The sequence below is a fragment of the Vombatus ursinus genome, unplaced genomic scaffold (assembly GCF_900497805.2).
Source record: "Vombatus ursinus unplaced genomic scaffold, bare-nosed wombat genome assembly UNPS02014941.1, whole genome shotgun sequence".
NCBI lineage: Eukaryota > Metazoa > Chordata > Mammalia > Diprotodontia > Vombatidae > Vombatus > Vombatus ursinus.
The window spans coordinates 6,598,492-6,606,017 of record NW_020954719.1 but is presented as its reverse complement, the minus strand read 5'-3'; the positions used below and the strand labels follow the sequence as shown (position 1 = coordinate 6,606,017).

At 37.8% G+C, this 7,526-nt stretch overlaps 1 protein-coding gene across 1 annotated transcript in view; it reads left to right on the top strand.

Moving 5' to 3' along the window:
• LOC114029767 (tubulin alpha chain-like) overlaps positions 1–7,526 on the top strand; it is a 60,946-nt gene that overhangs the window by 3,704 nt on the left and 49,716 nt on the right. The window lies entirely within an intron of this gene.

Here is a 7,526-nt window from a genome sequence, read left to right as displayed (position 1 = left end):
TGAGGAGGTTGGTGTGGATTCTGTTGAAGGAGAGGGTGAAGAGGAAGGAGAAGAGTACTAAAGTATCACAGGGATGCTGCTTTACAGGGAATCATGTGTTTCAAACACTGACGAGTTTTTGGTTGATCAGCTAATTTGTACGTAATAGTATACACTTGAATGTACAATTACTGTTCTTTAAAATGTGGAAATGTTGCTTAAGACCCAGGCAGGCCAGTTATCTGATGGGTTTTGAATAAAAATATTCCCTGTCTTAGATGATTAGTGTCTTGTGTTTTCTATTTCGGATGTCTGAAAAATATTCTATAACCAAACACTAGGGAACACTGAAAGGACAGATGTGACATGTGACTTATACTCTCAATCCTCATCTTTCTTGACCTCTTGGTAGCACTTGCCATTGTGGACTATCCTTTTCTTATACCTTGGCCCCTGGAAAATGAAGGATCTGGACTACATGGCTTTTGTGCTACCTTCCACTTCTAAATCTGTAATCTGATGACCCTCTTAGATATTTTCTCTTCTCTGAATTATTAGAATACTGCTTTCCCTTGGTTCTCCTCTTACCTTTCTGATCACTCATTCTCAGACTCCTTTACTGAATCATCATAAATATCATGCTCCCTTCCCCAAAATTTAGTAACCAAATTTCTGTCCTGAGCCCTTTTCTCTTTTTTCTCTATACAAAAAAGTATCCATCAATTCCTATGAGTTCAATTATCATTTCTAAACAGATGACTATGTATCCAGTCCCAATCTCTTCCCTTGAACTCTAGTGCCATATCAACACCTGACTGCTGAACTGGTTGCCCAAATACATGTCCAAAACAGAACTTATTTTCTTCCTTCTAAAACCCATTCCTCTTCCAAATTTCCTATTACTGTTGCAGGCACCATCATCCTTCTAGTCACCCAGGTTCTCAACTTCAGCATCATCCTTGACTTCTCACTCTGATTCACCCGCATACCCAGAAAGTTGCCAAATCTTAATATTTTTTATCTCTACAACATCTCTTGAATCCATTCTTTTCATGTTGCATCCATTCTCATTTACACACATAGCCAACACTCTAGTTCTGATTCTTATCACTTCTTGCCTACACTAGTGTTTAATCTCCTAATTGGTCTCTCTTCTTCAAGCCTCCCCCATCTCCAGACCATCCTTCACACAAATGCCAAAGTAATTTTCCTAAAGTGAAAGCCTGACCACGTCACTACCCTACTTAAAAAATTCCAATGTCTCTCTATTGCCTCTAGGATCAAATATAAGATCCTTTATTTAGGTTTTAAAGTCGTTCACAACCTATTTTTATAACCGTATTATACATTATTTCCATTCCTAAATGCTATACCCCATCCAAACTCCATCAAATATGACACTCCATTCTCCCAGCTCTGCACTTTGCACTTGTCCCCCATGCTTGAAATGTACTCCCACCTCTTTATAATTAGTTGTTTCCTTCAAAACTCTACTCAAGTGAACTCTTTTAAGTAAAGTGTTTCCTGATTCCCCTTCACCCCAAGCTGCTAGGGCCCTCTCCCTCAACAAAAAAAAATTTAGCTTGCATTTATGGGTAAATCACTTACCCTTTCAGTTTTCTAGGGAACTCTCTAAGATTAAAAGTTGCAGATAAGGTAATAGCCCATGCCATTAAAGGGAGTTTCCTCACTTGGACGCTCACTATTCCAATGAAATCATAGGTCCAATCCCTTTCCCTCAAATATGAACTCCTCTGAGGTCTGGGACTTTCATTTTTGTTTTTATAGCCTTAGTGCCTAGCATAGAGTTTAGCATATAAAAGTAGGTTCTTAATAAATGCTTGTCAATTGATTCTCTGCCCACGACCTCAGTTTCTCTGGGACAGGAATTAAGCATTGCCTATCTCAATTTCCCTATGGGCTAGAGCCCTTTGCCTGAACCTGCAGTCTCTGATCTTATATTCTGCCATTTGCCTATTACTAACCCCTAACCCTCGTTGCCTTTCCCATTTTGGTGGATCTGTCAAATCCTTATGTCCCTGCCATTCCTTGATCTGGGCTGTCCATCAACTGACCACACCTTGGTTCTGATTCATCTTTTCAGTACTCATCTCCCCATACTTTTGGTCCTTCTTCAAGATGTCCAGTCACCTCATACTGCCCAGGACCTCTGGTTAAAGCCAATACTGACACTCCTCATGCCCTGGACATCCCTCTACACTCTCTCTCTCCCTTGTGAAAGTCTTTTCTCAGATAGCTGTCCCATTATAAAAGGCCTGAAAAACAAAATCTCATCTTAAGATGCAGTACATCTTAATCTAGAGGTCTCAGAGAGATTTCAGAAGATCCATGAACATGGATGGGGAAAAATTACATCTTTATTTTTACTAACCTCTAACTGAAATTTAGCATGTTGTTCAATTATTTTAAAACATTCTAAAAAGGGGGCCATAGGCTTTGCTAGACTGCCAGGGGGCTTCGTGATACACAAAAGGTTGCAGAGCCCCTACTCTAAAGGACTGATGACTTACTACGGTTTTTATTTGTTGCTTTTCCTAGAAGTATTTGTCATTTTGGAAGATATAATGCCTTTACCTTCGTGCTCAAGGCAAAAATTAAGGCTGTAATTTTAGGCATCAGCAGTAACGCAGTGAGTGTAAATTGGGAGCTAGGGACTTTATCAGGGTACCTTACATTACAATCTGGAATTCAGGTATATTTTCTACATAATATAAGCTTGGCTCTGCCCTGAGACAGCAAATTTTTACTACCTTCTTCTATCAACTAGTCAATTAATGAACAAACATTTAGTAAGTATCTACTGTATGCCAGGATCTATATTAAATATTAGGTATAGAAAGAGAAAAACAAAACAGTTCCTGCCTTCTAATATTCTAAATAGACAGACAACATGCATATGTGTAGGTATAGACATGTGTAGTGAGGATGTTCTGACTCCCTCTCCCAGAGCCAGGATGCTGCACATACGTTCAGAGTGTCAGGAGGCAAACCTCAGGGCTTAGCTCATGTCTCTTCTCTATTTCCCCCACTGGTTGTATTCTCCCTATTGTTAGGGTACTGTAACTAGTACCCCAGTTCCATTTAACCACTTAACATCAATTAGCTTTATATTTACTTCAAAGATATAGCAAGAACAAATCACCAACTTTTCCCTCAATAAATCTAGTACATACTCTCTCCTAGACCACATTGGTCTCTGGAGTAATAAGCTCAAAACTTAGTTCAGTTTCCATGTAGTATTGGTCCTGATGTGGCTTGCCTACCAGGTAAATCCTTCCACCAGCCTGGGGTCCTGAAAGTCCCTTATGCATATCACTCGTTGCTTCTTTTCATGGCCTTGATACTGTTCTGGCTACAAAGCCTAGCAGGGATTCTAATTCCTGAATTACTGTGGCTTACTCTTCTAAACTGTGAAACACCAAAGCTCAGAGACATCACTCCCTTCACGTAAGATGGAAAAAAGTAAACAGAAAAATTAAGGAATGAGGCCTATTTCTTGGGACTATATGGCCTCAGAGGGGTAAGACGCCCAAAGGCCCTACCCCTTACAGCATAGTTTCTCTCCAGGTACTATAAGAAGTGTCATCAGGCTCCCACAGATGTGAATGAAGCAAAAAGAGGGCTGAAGTCAACTCAGGCATCGTCAAGATACCAATAGCTTCAGCTATGCAAACACCTGAAAAAGCTTCCTCTCAATCATGTGGTTAGCCAACCAGAACCAGTCACAGAACGTCTACACGTGCTCCACAGTCTCTCCAAGGTACATGTCACCACAATTTTCACAGAAGCAAGCTTCCTAGAATTTTCCACATGGAGAAAGTGCATCAGCCAATCAAGCTGATGGGGTCTGTGAGTATACCAGAGCCCCCCCCATTATATACATTATATTCAAATCAAATATTAATCAAATTATATCAAATGTCATTATATACAAATCAAATCCAAATCAAGTCAAATATCAATAAATACAAATACAAATCAAATACCAAAATATACATTATATACAAATCAAATATATACAAATTAAAGGAGCAGGCACTATAAGGGAGGGGGGAAAGGAGACTAGAAAAGATCTCTGGTGGCACATAGAACTTTTGAAGGAAACCAGGGATTCTGGGAGGCAAAAATGAGGAAAAGCATTCTAGGCATGGAAGATAGTCAGTGGAGGGGTCCAGGATAGTGACGGGAGATGATCATTATGTGACAGAGACAATAGAAATAAGGAACCAGGTTGTAAAGAGCTTTAAATGTCAAACAGAGAACATCACATTTGATCTTAAAAGTATTACAAAGCAAGTGGAGTTTGCTGAAAGAGGAAGGGGTAGAGATCGTGTGACATGGTCCGGGTTGCACTTTAGGAAAATCATTTTGGTTATGTTTAGGATAGACCAGAGTTGGGAGAGATCTGAGAAACCAGATAGGATGTTATTGCAATAGTCCAGATGAAAGGTAATGAGGTTTGGAATTAGTGTACTGACTATGTGAGTGAAAAGGAGGAAAGCATACCCAATAGACAATATAGGATAGGAACAATAAGACTTGATAGCTATTTAGCTATAGGGGGTGAACAAGAGTAAGAAGTCTAGGGTGACAACAAATTTGTGAAACCAAGTGACTAGAAGGATAGTGATATCTTCAACAGAAACAGGGAAGCTCAAGATGGAGTGGGTTTTGATGAAAAGATAATGAGTTCTGTTTTGCACATTTTGAGTTTTAGATGCTTATGGGATGTACATTTGGAAATGTTTAATAAGCACTAAACTAGGGTTAGACATATTTATCTAAGAGTAGACATAGGGAGGACAGGGATAGGGATAGAATATTAGAGAGGGAGGATAATATCCTGCTGGAGAAGATCAGAAGGGATGGCATCAACTGAATATATAGAAGGGTTGACTTTAGTGAGGAGAAGGGTTACTTCAGAGACTGGAATAAAGGAAAAAATAGTGAGGGATGAAGTCAAAGGGTTTTGAGACAAGGAGAAAAGCAGAAGAAGGTCATTGGATGATGGTCTCAATTTTCTCTATTAAGTATGAGGCCAGGTCCTTAGCTGAGAAAGGATGGGTGGGGGGTGTTGTGGGAGACTTAAAGGAAAAAAGAGAGGGACTTAGAACTGCTGCTGTAGTGAGTATGGTAGAGAATCAACTGAAGAGGAATAAAAGGATTACCTTATAAAGGCCCAGTTGAGATGGAATAACAAGTTTATTGCATTGAATCTAGTCAGCATGATTATGTCACTTTCTCTAACTCTGTTCTTGAGGAGATAGATGGTGGGATGAATTCAGAGTTGGGATTTGGCAAGGCACGATAGGACAAAGGAACAAGAGATTCAGAAGTAGAGGATAAGCATTTATTATGTACTTACTATGTGCCAGGCACTACACTAAAAGCTAGAGATACAAAGAATGATTAAAACACCATCTTTGCCCTTAAGGAATTCACATTCTAATGGGAGAGACTGTAAGTAACCACCTACTTAGATATATGCAGAGTAGAGAAAAGGTAATCTCAGAGGAAAGGCACCAACATTGGGGAGTCGATTTGAGGAGGATGAAGGTGCAGGGAAATATGGCATGATAGGAGGGTATGGTCAGACTTCAGATTTCCTAGTCATGGAAATGGAACACTTGTCAGTGAGTATATGGAGGAGCTAAGAGGTTAGTGTGTTTGAGAGAAGATCAACATATATGTTGAAGTCCTCTAGCATAAGGGCAGGAATTGGGGTGAAAAATACTGTGAGCCAGGCCCTTAACACATTGAAAAAAGAGGAAGAATGTCCTCAAAGTTTGTAAATAGTCTCTAGGATCTGGACTGGGTGATGCATGATACATGATAGCAAGAGAGAGAGAGACACACACAGAAACAGAGACAGACAAAGACAGACAGACACACAGAGAGAGTGTCTGGAAAAGTGGCATTACGGAGCAAAGAGTATTGACAAAGTGGTGACAAAATAATCTTTACATTTCTATTATCCATTCACTTTTTCTTTCTTGGTACTGGCAAATAAAGGACAAATTGTTGTCTCAAATGATTAGATTAAAATGTAGGAATCTCCATGATGTGAACCAACACCAACTAATTTCAAGTAGTAAAATCAAATAAAACAATAAAGAATTATCTAAAATAGAATAAATCCTGGTTGCTGTGAACTTGATTCATGGTCCAGTAAACATAGTTTTGTGGCCTCTTACTAATCACATGATACCCCTATCTAATTTCTATTATTTTGGTGAATTACATAAGTATCATAACAAACTTATTCATAGGAGATAGTAAGGCCCTTTACTATCCTTTTTACTGAATTGAATTTTTATTTACTGAAGAACAACAATGAAGAACACTATGCATGCATAGTGATTTTTCAGAAGAGCAAAAAATTCACATGAAATATATTTGTTTCAACAAACACCTTCCTTTTTACTGAATTGAACTTTTGTTTGTTGAAGAACAACAATGAAGAACACTATGCATGCATAGTGATTTTTCAGAACAAAGAGCAAAAAATTCACATGAAATATATTTGTTTCAACAAACACCTACTATGTTCTAGGTGCTAGGACTATAAAGACAAAAAAAAAATGACAGTGTCTGTCCTCCACAAGCTTATCCTATGTTGGAATAGGGTTGCAACATGCATACAAGCAGGTAAATACGGAGTATATGTGAAGCAGAGTTTAGGTATCAATCACTGTAACATGTAGCCTAGATGACATAATCACTCTTCAGTCTGTTACTTAACTCATAGTTACCATGTTAATTCTAAAGTAATGAAAGAGTATATTTGGATAGTTTCTTATTATTTACTAAAATATTAATACCTCACTCATTAATCAATTAGCTCTGCACCCTGACTCTTGTTTACTAAATATTGCTTATTAAATAAACTGGGGAAAAAAACCTCTTCCTATAAGCAGTTGCTCATTTCTGATAAATATCCAAGTCCCTAATCTCTTATGTTTAAGAAAATTTCAAAGATAATCAAAGTTACTGGCTATGCAAAGTATTAAGATGTAGTCAATACTAACCCAAAGACATAAATAATTATTTATGTTTTATCTGTGAGAAAGATCACAGCCCCTAACTATTACTGTTACTCTTGACTTCTCACTTCTGAAACACATCTCATCATTATGCTCTCAAGAGTATAGTCAAAGTCTCCTAAAAATCAACTTCTTATTAATTAATAAGATAAGAATTAAAAACAGTTCTTTCAGGAAAGAAATTTTCTTCATTCTTTTTTCTGTCTTCTCACAGTTTCTCTCAAGACATAGTTTTTAACAGTTTCTTCCAAAAGACAGCTAAATGTAAACTCTTTACAGATAATTGTGAAACTCAATTTCTTTATAGATGGCAATTATAACTCACATTATTTACAGATGATAGTTAAAACTCATCTCCTCACAGACTCCTCAAAGAGCAAAATAAAAACCTTACTCTTTCCACTGCTTTCTCAAGGAATCAAAATTAAGCTGTTATTGTTCAAGATTCCAAAGTCTCTTAAAAAAATATACACACACACACAT